The sequence below is a fragment of the Oncorhynchus masou genome, chromosome 7 (assembly GCF_036934945.1).
Source record: "Oncorhynchus masou masou isolate Uvic2021 chromosome 7, UVic_Omas_1.1, whole genome shotgun sequence".
Lineage (NCBI taxonomy): Eukaryota > Metazoa > Chordata > Actinopteri > Salmoniformes > Salmonidae > Oncorhynchus > Oncorhynchus masou.
The window spans coordinates 20477871-20496017 of record NC_088218.1 but is presented as its reverse complement, the minus strand read 5'-3'; positions in this window follow the sequence as shown (position 1 = coordinate 20496017).

Genomic DNA, 18147 nt, shown 5'->3' with positions numbered 1-18147 from the left:
CTTAAAACGCTAGTAATCCCAAATGCATGCTTTTCAACCGTTCGCTGCCTGCACCCGCACGCCCGACTAGCATCACCACCCTGGATGGTTCCGACCTCAAATATGTGGACATCTATAAGTACCTAGTTGTCTGGCTAGACTGTAAACTCTCCTTCCAGGCTTTCTATTTTGCAACAAAGCCTCCTTCACTCACGCCGCCAAACTTACCCTAGTTAAACTGACTATCCTACCGATCCTCGACTTCGGCGATGTCATCTACAAAATAGCTTCCAATACTCTACTCAGCAAACTAGACGCAGTTTATCACAGTGCCATCCGTTTTGTTACTAAAGCACCTAATAACACCCACCACTGCGACCTGTATGCTCTAGTCGGCTGGCCCTCGCTACATAATCGTCGCCAGACCCACTGGCTCCAGGTCATCTACAAGTCCATGCTAGGTAAAGCTGCACCTTATCTCAGTTCACTGGTCACGATGGCAACACCCACCCATAGCATGCGCTCCAGCAGGTGTATCTCACTGATCATCCCTAAAGCCAACACTTCATTTGGCCACCTGTCCTTCCAGTTCTCTGCTGCCTGTGACTGGAGCAAATTGCTGAAGTTGGAGACTTTTATTTCCCTCAACAACTTTAAACATCTGCTATCTGAGCAGCTAAACGATCACTGCAGCTGTACATAGTCCATCTGTAAATAGCCCACCCAATTTACCTACCTCATCCCCATACTGTTTAATTTATTTACTTTTCTGCTCTTTTGCACACCAGTATCTCTACTTGCACATGACCATCTGATCATTTATCACTCTAGTGTTAATCTGCTAAATTGTAATTATTCGCTCCTATGGCCTATTTATTGCCTACCTCCTCATGCCTTTTGCACACAATACTGTGTTATTGACTTGTTTATTTTTTACTCAATGTATACAGTGCCTTGCGAAAGTATTCGGCCCACTTGAACTTTGCAACCTTTTGCCACATTTCAGGCTTCAAACATAAAGATATAAAACTGTATTTTTTTGTGAAGAATCAACAACAAGTGGGACACAATCATGAAGTGGAACGACATTTATTGGATATTTCAAACTTTTTTAACAAATCAAAAACTGAAAAATTGGGCGTGCAAAATTATTCATCCGCTTTACTTTCAGTGCAGCAAACTCTCTCCAGAAGTTCAGTGAGGATCTCTGAATGATCCAATGTTGACCTAAATGACTAATGATGATAAATACAATCCACCTGTGTGTAATCAAGTCTCCGTATAAATGCACCTGCACTGTGATAGTCTCAGAGGTCCATTAATGGGAAAAGATTTCAGTCTCTCGATGCGCAAAACTGATAGAGACATACCCCAAGCGACTTACAGCTGTAATCGCAGCAAAAGGTGGCGCTACAAAGTATTAGCTTAAGGGGGCTGAATAATTTTGCACGCCCAATTTTTCAGTTTTTGATTTGTTAAAAAAGTTTGAAATATCCAATAAATGTCAAAGGGATATTCAATAGGTTCCCTTCTTTGTGAACCACTGGACAACCTCCCTGGTCTTTGTGGTTGAATCTGTGCTTGAAATTCACTGCTTGATTATGGGGCCTTACAGATAATTGTGTATGTGGGGTACAAAGATGGGGTAGTCATTTAAAAATAATTTTTAACAATATTATTGCACACAGAGTGAGTAACTTAGTAACTTAGTATGTGACTTGTTTAAACATATTTTTTACTCCTGAACCTATTTAGTCTTGCCATACAGAAAATGGTTGAATACTTATTGACTCAAAATATTTCAGCTTCGCATTTTTATTAATTTGTTAACCTTTCTTAAAAACACAACAGGGTTGTGAATACATTCTGAAGGCACTGTATATGTTACTACCATGCTATTATTGTCACGATCATCGTATTGAGGAGACCAAAGCGCAGCGTGCTGTGAATGCATACTTTAATGAAAGGACGAAAAAACACTAAGCACACTAAACAAAACAAACTAACTAACAAGACGACCGTGACCGCTATTAAAACTGAGTGCTAACATGCAACATCACATAGACAATAACCCACAAACCACAATACAAAACAGGCTACCTAAATATGGTTCCCAATCAGAGACAACGACAAACACCTGCCACTGATTGAGAACCATATCAGGCCAAAACACATAGAAACAGACTAACTAGACATGCAACATAGATTGCCCACTCATATCACACCCTGACCAAACAAAACATAGAAACAAACAATGCAAATAATGGTCAGAGTGTGACAATTATGTTTTATTATACAATGCATTACACTATTTATTGGTAAATATAATAAAAACTGGTTCATTTTCACAACTTAAAAACCTGCCAGTGTTAAATGACTCTTCGATTGGTCCCAAAATAAAGCCGGACACTAACGTGTTGTGTGTTAATTTCAATTTACCTCTGTCATCCTACAAAATATATCTGTCAAGCTTCTCTCCAGACCCAATCTCACCGGAGCATTAAAAATACAGACTAAAACATGATGATTTATTTCACCAATGTCTTGTTTGCTACAGGGATGATCCTAGAAAGGATGAGTACATAGTTAGAGGTGTCTGAAGAGGAATCCTCAAATGTGGATCTTTAATTCAAATATTTTCGAACTCTTTCAGCCTGGTATCTCAACCAGAAATGTCTGTTTGGTATGTGTTTTTCAAAACAATTTCTGTTACTATCTGATGACTGTACTAGTAAATATTCTTCAGCATATCAATGAGTAGAGGCTCTCACATGCTTTGTTATGCTTTTCTGATGTCTGACTAAAAGGTATGCTGGAGTTAGATATGTTTGTTTATTTAAAAAAGTTTAAGAAATCTTTGTTCGATCACTTGCATGGTAGTACATTTGTCTGCTGTGTTGACAGCAAATGCCATTGTTGGTCTCATAGTTCAGCAGTAGTTTAAAATGTCAAGCTCTTCTGAATGCTTCTCCGGAATATCCTTTTGAATGTTTTTTCAAGGATTTATAAAACAAAAAAATAACGATTGGCCTTAGGATACAGTATAAAACCCTGACCAACAGCCTTCACAGGAAAAACAATTGAATTTATTGTTTTGGAAAATGTGTCCAAGAAAGTAAAATATTACTTAAGTTGTCAGTGTTACAATCACTCTAGTCAGAAGTGACAGAAAATAAGCCTTTCATCCCGTCAGGGAGTGAGTATGTGAGTGTGTGTGTGTGTGGTACAAATTATATCAGAGGAAATGAGCAGATTAATAATGACTTGTCAGCATAGGTACCCCAGCGTGAGATGGACAGCACAAATGAACTCCAATTTGTTTTGTCACATGCACCAAATACAACAGGTGTAGACCTCACAATGCTTACTTAAAAAGCTCTTTCAAAATGATGCTGTTAAATAAGAAATGTAAAAAACACCAAAGAAATAAAACACACAAGAATGAAGCAATGTACAAGGAGTACCTAGTCAATGTATTTCAGGCATTCAGGTACAGGATAGGAGGAAAGGGTATATTCCATTAATGTCCACACTCACACCCATAGTAATGACATGTGCGCATATTGATGTCTTGCTATTAAGATCTTATCTTTGACCAACCTCAGCACCTGGTTGTAATGATTGTACATCTCCATGACAGTTGAAATAAATGCACATGCATTTTGCCTTAAAGCATGATGATCACCACCCATGCCAAAATCAGTCACCAAGACAAACGTTTATGTTCCACAGTCAACAATGGATTTGATATACATTTGTGCAGACACTTTTATCCAGAGTAACTTACAGGAGCAATTGCAGTTAAGTGCCTTGCTCAAGGGCACATTTACAGACTTTGCACCTATTCAGCTCAGGGATTCAAACCAGAAAACTTTCAGTTACTGACCCAATGCTTTTAACCACTAGGCTACCAGCCTGCCCATCCAGTCTTATATGTACTATACAAGAGAAGGGATATGAAACTGCCAATCTACTAACGTGTCTGATTCCAATTCCATCTAAAAAGAGCTAAGTGAATTCAATCCATACCTATTATTTACCTCGATAAGAGCTTATCCAATAAAATGTTACCCCGCATGTAGTTGGAAATCCAACACAAAGAAAGCTAAGAAGCAGTGGCATAAGCTCGTTGTTTTTCAGTTTGCTGTCTTTGTTGGTTTTCTTGCTGATGCCTCGAAAAATAAACTTGAAAGAAACAGGCGAAAAGACCATAAAAAGTTGTCTGCTACCTTTTTTTTTCTCGATATTGCCAGTGTCCTCAACTCCTGCCATTTCTGTGAATATTGAGCATTCAGATTCATCCAAAACCTTTCCTTGAACCAGTCATCTTCTCAGTTTCAGATGAGTCATTGAATGAATAAAAGGAGGACTGAATAAACAACATTATGTCCACCAGAAGACATGTCATGGATTCAGTATTTTGTTTATTTATCCATTATTTTACCAGATAAGTTGACTGACAACACATTCTCAGCAACAACCTGGGGAATAGTTAAAGGATGAATGAGCCAATTATAAACTGGGGATTCTTAGATGATGGGTTGAGGGCCAGATTGGGAATATAGCCAGGACACCAGGGTTAACACCCCTACTCTTACAATAAGTGCCATGCAATCTTTAATGACCTCCGAGAGTCAGGACACCCATTTAACATAAGGCACCCTACACAGGGCAGTGTTCTGGGATATTTTTTGTAGATCAGAGGAAAGAGTGCCTCCTACTGGCCCTCCAACACCACTTCCAGCAGCATCTGGTCTCCCATCCAGGGACTGACCAGGACCAACCCTGCTTAACTTCAGAAGAAAACCAGCAGTGGTATGCAGGGTGGTATGCTGCATTTCTTCCTTTACAGTTCCCGAACACCCAAGCTAATAAAAAGGACGGAAAAAGAATCAGTCATTTTGACCATGGTGTCTGTATTGTGAAAAGCTTTCACCTGTGAAGTTGTTGTTGTGTGTAGGTGGTAAAGGTCCTCGGGCAGTGGCTAGGCTTTTTGCAATCAGATAACTGGACTCCAACATGGTGATGATGAGTGACCTTCAGGCGATAGTGAGATGACTGGGTAGCATGTCCTTCTGTGATGGCTGGTCTTTGTACAGCAAATTGGTTTTACAGAGTCGTGTAACTGAGTGGATGAAGAGAGATCTGAGGGTCGTAGTTGCAGGATGTGCAAGCCACATTGACAATGAACTGGATGAAATACTGAGTTTCCAAGGTCCACAGATTATATTTCTATGGTTCAGATACTATGCGTAGGTTTGAAAGAGTGCATGTATGATGGAACATACCTTTTGTCCTTATTAGTGGTATTCACAAAGAATCTCAGTGTAGAAGTGCTGATCAAGGAATATTTGTGACTTTTAAATCATAATGATAGCATTTACATTTTAAGAATTTAGCAGACACACTTATCCAGAGAATTTACATTAGTTAGCGCATACATTTTCAGACTTTGTCGTATGGATAAGAGGGTGGACTTGATCCTAGATCATCAATCCTAATCTGAGACTATTTGTGAAAATACAGCCATTGAACCAAAGTTATTATTTGTTAAAGTAGATATGTTGGCAGTGTCAGCATAGTATCACAGTCTGGTTTTGTAATGGTTTTATTGCTCAACAGCAACACCTGACGGAAGGCTATCTTTTCAAAATCATTTCTTTCCCCTGACAATGGTGTTGTTTACTATAAATCACTGGGATTTTGGAAAATCCAGCATGTCAAAATATTTTAGTCCCCACTTAAGAAACTGTGAGCCGAACTTCTAATGTCTCACAACTTCTGCTTTGACTTCGAGAAGGATGAATGCAGGAAAAACGACTTTTAAGTATCTGAACACAACACTGAGAGGTTATTGCTGCTTACTAAGCACATTCTATGTGAGGAAGTACTGTGCAGCTTTAGCAGCGTATAATGTACACTGAACAAAAATATAAAATACAACAATTTCAAAGAGTAACATTTCATGGACATTTTGTCATTTTAAATACATTCATTAGGTCATAATCTATGGATTTCATGTGACTGAGAATACACATTTTCAGCTCTTGGTCACAGATACCTTAAAGAAATAGGGGCGTGGATCAGAAAAACAGTCAATATCTGGTGTGACCACCATTTGCTTCATGCAGCGCGACACATCTCCTTCATAAATAATTGATCAGACTGTTGATTTTGGTTCGTGGAATGTTGTCCCACGCCTCTTCAATGGTTGTCCAAAGTTGCTGGCTATTGGTGGGAACTGGAACACGCTGTCCTACACATCAGTTAAAAGCAATTCCAAACATGCTCATTGGGTGACACGTCTGGTGAGTATGCAGGCCATGGAAGAACCGGGACATTTTTTTGCTTCCAGGAATTTTGTACAAATCCTTGAGACATGGGCCGTACATTATCATTCTGAAACATGAGGTGACGGTGGCAGATGAATGGCACGATAATGGGCCTCAAATCAAATTAAAATGTATTTGTCATATGCTCCGAATACAATCAACGATGCAGTTTTAAGAAAATACCTAAAAAAACAAATTTTTCAAAATAAGTAAGAGATAACAAAAACAAATAATTAAAGAGTAAGTAAATAACAATAGCGGGGCTATATACAGGGGGTACCGGTACAGAGTCAATGTGTCAATGTGCGGGGGCACCAGTGTCAAGGTAATTGAGATAATTATGTACATGCAGGTAGGGTTGTTAAAGTGCCCATGCATAGAAAATAACAGAGAGTAGTAGCAGTGTGGGGGGGTGCAAATAGTCTGGGTAGCCATTTGATTAGCTGTTCAGGAGTCTTACGGCTTGGGGGTAGAAGCTGTTTAGAAGCCTCTTTGACCTAGACTTGGCGCTCCGGTACCGCTTGCCGTGCAGTAGCAGAGAGAACAGTCTATGACTAGGGTGGCTGGAGTCTTTGATGATTATCAGGGCCTTCTTCTGACACTGCCTGGTATAGAGGTCCTGGATGGCAGGAAGCTTGGCCCCTATGATGTACTGGGCCATACACAGTACCCTCTGTAGTGCCTTGTGGTCAGAGGCCGAGCAGATGCCATACCGGGCAGTGATGAAACCCGTCAGGATGCTCTCGATGGTGCAGATGTAAAATCTTTTGAGGGTCTGAGGACCCAATGACAAATCTTTTCAGTCTCCTGAGGGGGAATAGGTTTTGTCTTGCCCTCTTCATGACTGTCTTGGTATGCTTGGACCATGTTAGTTTGTTGTTGATGTGGATACCAAGGCTCTCAATCTCGTCACGGTATCTATGTGCATGCAAATAGCCATTGATAAAATGCAATTGTGTTCATTGTCCATAGCTGATGCCTGCCCATACCTTAACCCCACCACCACCATGGGGCACTCTGTTCACAACATTGACATCATTAAACTGCTCACCTACATAACGCCATACACTTTGTCCGGTACAGTTGAAACCGGGATTAATCCATGAAGGGCACACTTTTCCAGCGTGCCTGTGGCCATGGAAGGTGAGCATTTGCCCACTAAAGTCCGTTACGACACTGAACTGCAGTCAGGTCAAGTGATGAGTACAAGGAGCACGCAGATGAGATTTCCTGAGATGATTTCTGACAGTTTGTGCAGAAATTCTTTGGTTATGCAAACCCACAGTTTCAACAGCTGTCCAGGTGGCTGGTCTCAGATGATGTGAAGGAGCTGTATGTGAAGAAACGGATGTGGAGGTCCTGGGTTGGCATTGTTACACATGGCCTGTGGTTGTGAGGCCGGTAGGACGTACTGCCAAATTCTCTAAAACGACGTTGGCTTAATTTAACATTTCTCTGGCAACAGCTGTGGTGGATATTCCTGCAGCCAATTCTACGCTCCCTCAAAACTTGAGACATATGTGGCATTGTGTTGTGTGACAAAACTGCACATTTTAGAGTGGCCTTTTATTGTCCCCAGCAGGTGCACCTGTGTAATGATCATGCTGTTTAATCAGCTTCCTGATATGCTACACCTGTTAGGTGGATGGATTATCTTGTAAAGGAGAAATGTTCAGCAACAGGGATGTAAACACATTTGTGCACAACATTTGAGTGAAACTTGCTTTTTGTGGAACATTTCTGGGATCTTTTATTTTGGCTCATGAAACATGGGACCAACACTTCACGTTGCATTTATATTTTTTTTATTGTATTTCAGACGTCAGTGTGTGTGATGGCTACCTGATCAAGTGGAATATGGACCTATTTTCTTTCCTTGTTTGTCTGGATGTGTCCTTAACAACCATGTTAGCTACACTCCATCATCAACCTAATGGAGGGCATGCAATGCTTTACAAAGCAATAAACTCCGCCACGCTAATTGTTTCAATAATGATTGACACAAATTCATTGAGGGAATATCTCTCAGCTCTGCAAATTGACATCCCACACAGTAGGCTATTACTAAAGGCTGCTAATGCTAACGTCATAGGCATTCACCCACTTTGTGAACTGAAGCAATATGGCCTCTTTAGTAACATGAATATGGTACATCAACAGTGTATGGATTATCAGCACAAATCTAGTTTGGTAATGATCAAAGTGAGTTTATATTATAAAGTCCTTCTGATTGTTTCTATCTTCCCTGAATTCTGGAATTGGCCTATTTCATCATTTAGGGATTCTCCTTCTTATCTACCGATCTCCCTTCACAGTTTTTACTACAGTGAGACTCATCTCAGATTATATGCTCTTATTTATTTCCCTTACATATAGGCGAATAGTACAGTATATTCTCTCCCTTACTCTTTTCTCAGATCTTTATGTCATAGAAACATGCAGTGCCCTTGGCATTTGGCGTGGTATGGCTCGGAATCCATCAGCCAGTCCATTGCCACGCATGAGAGGCTCCTATCCGTGCAATCATGATTCTGATATAATCTGGATGGGGTAATCCCAGCCTGGGTTCACCCTTTAAGAAGCAAAGAAAGGCATAAGAGCCACCTGTGGGGAAATGGTGCAGAGAAAGAGGGTTGGAAGGAGTGTTCAAGGCTAAAGTGCAAAGCATCTAAGGTTTTAAAGATTGGTCACAATATCGCCTAAAATGTTATTACTATTATTATTATTATTGTTATTAAGTGCTTCGTTGATGGTTTAACATGTATCTAATTGCCAAGGTGTGAAAATTGAATGCAGACTAAGACCAAAATCAACATGGTTATTTCAAATGGGTTGCATGGAGGAGAAAGAAAACCCATGTATAATCTATAAATCAAACTTCCCCTATTGCGTTGTGTAAGCCACTTGGCTGCCTCCCTAAGATAAAGCTAGAGTTGCTCTACAGAGTGTTGAGGAGGTTAAAGGGTTGAAATGGACACCTAGAATATATATATATATATTCTAGGTGTCCATTTCAACCCTTTAACCTCCTCAACACTCTGTAGAGCAACTCTAGCTATATATATATATATAATTACATAATTATAGATTGTTCAATGAATTAAAATCATCTTTAAAAACACACAATCCCTACTGTACATGTAGGTTCATCATTAGGTTTTAGAAGGGCACAGTGGTAGAAAAGCACAGCGAAATGAACAGGTAAATAAATATGTATTCACTTCATGCCTAGCAACAGTGGCATTCTTCTGGCATTCTTTTTCATCTCTTTCTCGGGTAACCACGGTAACCTCGGTGCAATGGAAACATCCCTCGGTTTGGATATTCTGTTCTACTGTAACCACTCTGAGCAGCAGTAGCACATATTAGCATCAGACACTGAGGGAGTGTGAGTTTTGCATGATATGCTAATGTCACCACTCTTCCCTTCTCTTCTGAGAGTGACCATATGTGGGAACAGTATCCATGGAAACCCACAATTATCAGAGGCTGACAATTCATATAGACTTTTTTTTTTAAATGTATTGGTAACTGCCTGAAGGAACAACAGCAGCACCCCCATCTCACCGGTTACATCCCCCTTTTGCTTTCTGCTTCTCAAGCGGGCGTCTCAGCAAAACACACAATTGTGACAATGAACACAGCGTTCTGAAAGCTAATTATGCCGTGCAGTGGAATGACAGGCAGAAATGTATCCGAGCTTCCACCAAGTCCTCTCCTCGTATCTTATTGTCATTATGTCTCCCCAGACCCTGTATGATTAACACATTTGTCACTGACTCTTATTGACTCCTCCAGCTCCGGGTGAAAAGTCATGTTTTGGGTCGGAAAGAGAGAGGAAGATAAACAGAGAGATGGGAAGTGGGAGGAATAAAATGTGATGAGTCATCGCCCGCTGTGGTCAAGGTCAGGAGCTCGTAGAGGGAGTGTGAGTTTGTGTGCGTGAGTGTGTCTTGCCGTGCCTGCGCACGTGTGTACTGGCTTGCGTTGGCGTGACGGTTTCAGTTAGATAAAGACAGGCCCCTCTGCACCGATGTGACATGACCATCAGTGGCTTCAACTTTAACGACAGGCCCCTCCACAACGTTCCTCCTCCTCTTGCACTCACTGAACTCCACGTTGAATTAAGAGCAGCGGGATGCCACAACGCTGCTGCGACTCTCCTGAAACGTTTGAACCTATTACCATCAACGTTAATGCAGTGCCACCATCCACTCGTTATGCCCCAGATACTCATCTATCTGGCAATTGGCTTGGGCCTCTCTGTAACGCTCAGCAGAGCAGAGCACAGTACCATACTACCCTGAGAGACTACCGAGGAGGGAGCGGCAGCACAGCCCGACCAGATTACATAAAATGGGAAAGCAGTGTCAGAGAGGGGAGAGGGGTGCAGAGAGAGATGGATGGAGAGAGAGAGAGACAGAGGGAGAGAGCGATAGATAAGGCAGTAAGTGTAGAGAGAGAGTAGGAGAGAAACCAAGAGCCACAGAGAGAGCAAGATGTAAAGAGAGAGAGAGACGAGATTGCAGGTGGAGTAACTTGACATGACAGACATCAAGCCTTACATAGCTGCTGTTTCACTGTAAGGGGATGGTTGTTGGGTTGGTTTTGGGCAGGAGAGGAATCCAAGAGCTTTTAGCTGTCCTCATGAGATTGAGTGTACTTCCAATTATTATAATTAATGTATTAGTTGTAAGCTGCTGAATAGGAGATGGAGATAGCTTGCCTTTGATTGCAAAATGAGGTCCTGGGGATCATATTCCTCAGTGGACATGTTCCATGAAATGCAGCATTGCCTCACTCGATGGCTAGTCTCTATAGTGTTGCATGGTACTTCCTTCAATGGCATGTCAATGGATGGAAGAATGTAAGAAGCTGGCAAAAATGTACTTCACATGTATTGTTTGTATGACTGAGTTTCTAATGTGAGTGAGTGAGAGAGTGAGGGACTGAGTGTGTGTTTGTGTGCGTTTAAGTCGTGTCAAAGGCTCACTCACTATTTGCCTGTGCCTGAAGGACCTCAACTCAAAAAAGCCACACACACGCGCCTTGCCTTCAGTGGGGAATTAGCATAAAATATTTCAACAGCCATGCTCCATTTATTTGCGCCCATCTCTCTCGCCATCATCCTGTAATTGAAAGTTGTATTGAGTTGAAGGAGATAATGGCTGTAAATGTGTTAACCGCCAAGATATGTGCTGGTGTAAAACCATAGAGAGAAATAAAGGACAAGTATGACATGCCTTCCACTTCAGTAATGGTCATGTCACATAATGAACATCACCATTAGATGACACACATAAGTAATACCAGTACAGTACATATCACAAACGTTTGAGTGCATTGTAACACTGGCTACTTTATTAATCAGCCCTAATACATGAGACAGCGTTAGTTATGTGTTCTTTACCTGACATCTCTATTGCATTTATCATGACATTTATCATAATATGTGTGGACGCGAACCATGCAAATGAAACTATAGTAGTTCCGCTGGAAGATTGTAAAGGATTACTGTCTGTGAATGATCTCACCAAAGATGTCTATTGTCTAGTCCTACATGATTGAAGTCATCACTCTCACATCACATGGCAGTAACATCATCGACTGTAGCTTTCGCAATGACCTGGCCATGATACTGGGTTGTTTATCATTGTTTATGCTGAGGCCTCTACCTTCAACTGCTATGCAGTCCTTGCAGAATCCCCTTATGTGCTTCACACCGGCTCAAAGAGAAAACACAAGATGGATGGATCCCAAGGAACCCCTTGGACTCCAAATAAGCTGTAAAGTAAATCCAGTTATTCAGTGATTTCCTCTATGACCCTGCACTGTGGAACAATCAGCAAGTCTCAGTGAGAAGTGGTGCCAAGGTTCAAATATCCCAAAGGTGGCTAAAACGAGTGACCTAGGGTTTACACTGTTCGGAACGTAGCAGGGGGACTGCCCTCTGAAAGTTGTGGATTTTCATTTCCTGTCTGAGGGATTGTTAAAAGCAACCAACATATTTTATAATTTCAGAACCAAACCACCCTGAGGGTACTCTCCGGTGGGTCGGCCGAAAGCGTATGTTTCCGGTTTTAAGGGATACAGTGTTTAAAACATAACTTCTGTTTTCCCTGAAAAAAACAGATGTGGGACTCAGCTTGGTGAAGGTAGGCAAAATGACCTCCTCTACACTGATCAACACAGCGGCCCCACGAGGATGCTTCCTCAGTGGCCTCCAATGCTACCTGTATACCCACGACTGCGTGACCTCACAAAGTTCCAACTCTATCGTCAAGTTCGCTGACAACACGCCAGTTGTAGGCCTGATTACCAACAGCGACAAGACAGCCTACAGAGAGGAGGAAGGCACTCTGACTGCATGCTGTCAGGTAAATAACATTTCCCTCAACATCAACAAGACAAAGGAGCTGAACATTGAACCATCAATGATGCCGCCATGGAGACAGCCCAAAAACGTCAAGTTCCTTGGTGTACACATCTCTGAGGAGCTGAAATGGTCAAACCACACAGACACCGTGGTGAAGAGGGCACGACAGTGACTCTTCAACCTCAGGACGTTGAATAAATGTGGCCTACCGTCGGGACGCATCACAGCCTGGCAGGGCAACTACACCGCAGCGGACTGCAAAGCTCTACAGAGGGAGGTACGCTCAACCGAACGCAATATTGGGTGCACACTGCCTGCCCTCCAGAACACCTACAACACCAGGTGTCGCAGGAAGGCCAAGAAGATCATCAAGGACCTCAGCCACCCGAGACATGGCCTGTTCTCCCCACTTCCAATAGCTTCTACCCCCAGACCACTAGGCAGCTTCCTGCTCCCCCCCCCCGGATTTCCTACACATTTAGTTTTTTGCCTTAGCACTAAACACCAGATTCAAGTAAACAACTAAAACAACCAATCATCAAGCTTTGATAATTTGAATCAGCTGTGTAGTGTTGAGGGGGAAAACAAATAAACGTTGGGTCCCGAGGACCGAGTTTGGGAAATGCTGCAAAAGACTATAAGTAGCTGAACATGTTAAGAGAGAAAATGTTGTTTATTTCAAGCCTTGGATTCAAGATCCAAATGATTTGGATCCACAAAACAACATATCGATATGCATACAGAAGTGTTTGCTATGAGCCACAGCTGCGATTGTCATATTAATTCATTCGATTTGCAACCCTGGAGACGGCACATTTTCCCTCAACGTCTACCCACCAATATATTCCGTTCCACTTTTTTTGAGGCAGCTCGCAGGAAAAAGGGAGAAGGACTCAGGCATGCTTTCTGAAGTCTGTCTGGACAGACAATTGCCTAGTCATGTTTTGCGGCGATACCCCACTGAGGGAAGGATCTGAGAAAATAATCTCAAACCTTTTGAAGTCTCTCCTTCCCTCTTGTGAATTCCATAGCCTCTGCCATCCAAAATCACAAGGCAAAGAGTAAGCACCCCCAAAGAGGCAGGATTACATCCTGAAACCACCAGTCTGTCGACATGGCTGGCTCTGCTGAACCAAGCCCAAATGCTGTGTGAGCGTGAGTGTGAGTGTGAGTGTGCGTGCGTGCATGCGTTGGGAAGTACAACGACACATACACACAGCGAATGTATATCCTACTAATTATCTGACAGTTGCCAATTGGTTGAGGAAGACTAGAGTAAAAAATGAACACAGCAGAGGGGTTGGAGATTGGACACATCTTGTACAGTATGTCCCCGGTTCCTCGATACTCTAATATAATCATTCAAACATACCTTCTCTATTCACATTGGTCAAATACAAAAACAAGTTCCAGCAGAGCGGATTCACGACACCAGCCATCTTAGAAATCCACTTTGGCCACGGATAAACCAGCAGTGATAATGAGGAATAATGAAGCTGTTGTGAGCTTCATCAGAGAAAGAAAAAAGAAATAGCTCCTAATCTCTTGGCTGGTCCTCAGAGGCTTCTGCTTCCTGGTGTGGATTAACATCACAATAGCACAGCAGCCAACTGAAGAAACATTCATGAACCCTCATGAATTGTAGCACACTGTATATTATGACACAAAAGGTAATTATCAGGGACACTACAATGGAAGAGGGTGTGTGTGTGTGTGTGTGTGTGTGTGTGTGTGTGTGTGTGTGTGTGTGTGTGTGTGTGTGTGTGTGTGTGTGTGCTCCAAAATAGTAGAGGAAGATAACGCTCCCAGCACAAAATCAACGGCCATTAATATGCAACTGAGACAGCAGTTCTTTCTCAATTCTGATATCTCTGCCAGTGTTGGCTGTAGAGGCTCCAGGTCACCACAGGGTCAGGCAAAAATATTTGTTTAGCGTTCTTGTTTGCCATGCACTAATATGCAGAAGTAACTAATTAGATCTGAAGGAAAAATGTACTAATCCCGTAGTGCCATGATATTAGGCTCTGCAGTAAGCAGTGTTATCGAAATGCTGAAATGAAAGTAATGATTTGGAAAGAACATGAAACACAACCACCAACAGCCAACCTTCTTGTTTGTGAATAAATCCAAGTATGTTGGATTGTTTGTTTCTCCGAGTTATGATTGATACTTCTGATATCCATCAGAAGCAGTGATGTAAAGTACTTAAGTAAAAATACTTTAAAGTACTACTTAAGTAGTTTTTTTGGGTATCTGTACTTTACTATTTATACTTTTGACAAAGTCAAATTTTACTTCAAAACATTCCTAAAGAAAATAATGTACTTTTTACCCCATACATTTTCCCTGACACCCAATAGCACTCGTTACATTTTGAATGCTTAGCAGGACATGAAAATGGTCTAATTCACATACTTAGCTAGAGAACATCCCTGGTCATCCCTACTGCTTCTGATTTGGCGGACTCATTAAACACAAATTATTTGTTTGTAAATTATGTCTGATGGTTGTAGTGTGCCCCTGGCTATCAGTAAATAAATTAAAAACAAGAAAACGGTGAAGTCTGTTTAGCTAATATAAGGAATTATTTGTTATGTATACTTTTACTTTTGATACTTAAGTATATTTAAAACCAAATACTTTTAGACTTTTACTCAAGTAGTGATTTACTGGGTGACTTTCATTTTAACTTGAGTCATTTTCTATTAAGGTATCTTTACTTTTACTCAAGTATGATAATTGCTGCAGGTACTTTTCCCACCACTGATCAGAAGAAACACGCCTAACGTATGTCACCGTCATATATGTGAGAGGACATGTTAGACCACAAAATACAGAAGTTATTCACGATGTTGAGAAACATTCACACAAGAAGGTTATAGGCGTCTTCAAATCATTCAATGATACATTATACTAATAATTATAGTTATACATTATACTCTGTCATGAGGTTATAAAAGTTGCAGTCACTTCAAATCAAATCAAATCAAATTTTATTTGTCACATGCACATGGTTAGCAGATGTTAATGCGAGTGTAGCGAAATGCTTGTGCTTCCAGTTCCGACAATGCAGTAATAACCAACAAGTAATCTAACTAACAATTCCAAAAAGCATTGTTTAAAGTGGCTAGTGATATCTTTTACATCCTTTCCTATCAATTCCCATTATTGAAGTGGCTGGAGTTGAGTCAGTGTGTTGGCAGCAGCCACTCAATGTTACTGGTTGCTGTTTAACAGTCTGATGGCCTTGAGATAGAAGCTGTTTTTCAGTCTCTCGGTCCCAGCTTTGATGCACCTGTACTGACCTCGCCTTCTGGATGATAGCGGGGTGAATAGGCAGTGGCTCGGGTGGGTGTTGTCCTTAATGATCTTTATGGCCTTCATGTAACATCGGGTGGTGTAGGTGTCCTGGAGGGCAGGTAGTTTGCCCCCGGTGATACGTTGTGCAGACCTCACTACCCTCTGGAGAGCCTTACGGTTGTGGGCGGAGCAGTTGCCGTACCAGGCGGTGATACAGCCCGCCAGGTTGCTCTCGATTGTGCATCTGTAGAAGTTTGTGAGTGTTTTTGGTGACAAGCCAAATTTCTTCAGCCTCCTGAGGTTGAAGAGGCGCTGCTGCGCCTTCTTCACGATGCTGTCTGTGTGAGTGGACCAATTTAGTTTGTCTGTGATGTGTATGCCGAGGAACTTAAAACTTACTACCCTCTCCACTACTGTTCCATCTATGTGGATAGGGGGGTGTTCCCTCTGCTGTTTCCTGAAGTCCACAATCATCTCCTTAGTTTTTTTGACGTTGAGTGTGAGGTTATTGTCCTGACACCACACTCCGAGGGCCCTCACCTCCTCCCTGTAGGCCATCTCGTCGTTGTTGATAATCAAGCCTACCACTGTTGTGTCGTCCGCAAGCTTGATGATTGAGTTGGAGGCGTGCGTCGCCGCGCAGTCGTGGGTGAACAGGGAGTACAGGAGAGGGCTCAGAACGCACCCTTGTGGGTCCCCAGTGTTGAGGATCAGCGGGGTGGAGATGTTGTTGCCTACCCTCACCACCTGGGGGCGGCCCGTCAGGAAGTCCAGTACCCAGTTGCACAGGGCGGGGTCGAGACCCAGGGTCTCGAGCTTGATAACGAGCTTGCAGGGTACTATGGTGTTAAATGCCGCGCTGTAGTCAATGAACAGCATTCTCACATAGGTATTCCTCTTGTCCAGATGGGTTAGGGCAGTGTGCAGTGTGGTTGAGATTGCGTCGTCTGTGGACCTATTTGGGCGGTAAGCAAATTGGAGTGGGTCTAGGGTGTCAGGTAGGGTGGAGGTGATATGGTCCTTGACTAGTCTCTCAAAGCACTTCATGATGACGGAAGTGAGTGCTACGGGGCGGTAGTCATTTAGCTCAGTTACCTTAGCTTTCTTGGGAACAGGAACAATGGTGGCCCTCTTGAAGCATGTGGGAACAGCAGACTGGTATAGGGATTGATTGAATATGTCCGTAAACACACCAGCCAGCTGGTCTGCGCATGCTCTGAGGTCGCGGCTGGGGATGCCGTCTGGGCCTGCAGCCTTGCGAGGGTTAACACTCACCTCGGCTGCAGTGAAGGAGAGTGAAGGAGAGACCACATGTTTCCGTTGCAGGCCGTGTCAGTGAGACATTTAACGTACCGATATGTGGTGCTGTGTTTATAACATAATAGTATTTCTCACTTCCGTTTGCAACAATCTAGGATTTCTGTTCATGATACTTTAGATAGGGTTTGATTTCAAATAGAATACTTTCCCCCATATCTGAACTCAGTGACAAGTCCCCATTCCATGAAGGAGAGCTATTGCGATAGTGGTGTTATTTATATCACCTTACCCCAGTAATCTTCTGGTACATCTGTTGTCTGCAGCTGTTGGTGTAAATATCATAAAATATTACCTCATCTACCAAGAGGTGAGAGAATGATGTACATTATGCAAAATGCTCTGTGCCTTTTTTCCCAGTCACATAGAACCCCAAAAAGCCTAGCAAATCTGATCCCATAGCCATCACAGGGGGCCTGTAACATCTGTCTCCTGACTGCACCGGTACCACCATTTCCATACATCTAAGCCAGTCAATATTGGCTATGCCGAAGACCAGTGGGAGCTAGTTGATAGCCCCATTCTTTAGCCACAGACTGGGTCTCATTGTGAGCTAGACTCATTAGGCTCTCTCAGGTGCACTATTAAAAGAACAATCTCCAAATAGATTTCCCTGGAAGCCCCTTTCTCACCCCCAAGAATTCCACAGGGAACCAGATATCATTTTATGTTTCAAAGTAATTACCGATGTAGTTTGAACATGCACTTGAGTTTACCCCTTATTTTGTTTGCACTCCATGTGCCCCAATATGATACAGGGTTGAATTTGTTTGATTGAATGGTTGCATTTATTTAGCACCCAAGGCCGGTGTTATGGGCAGGCCTTAAGGGGTCTGGCATGCC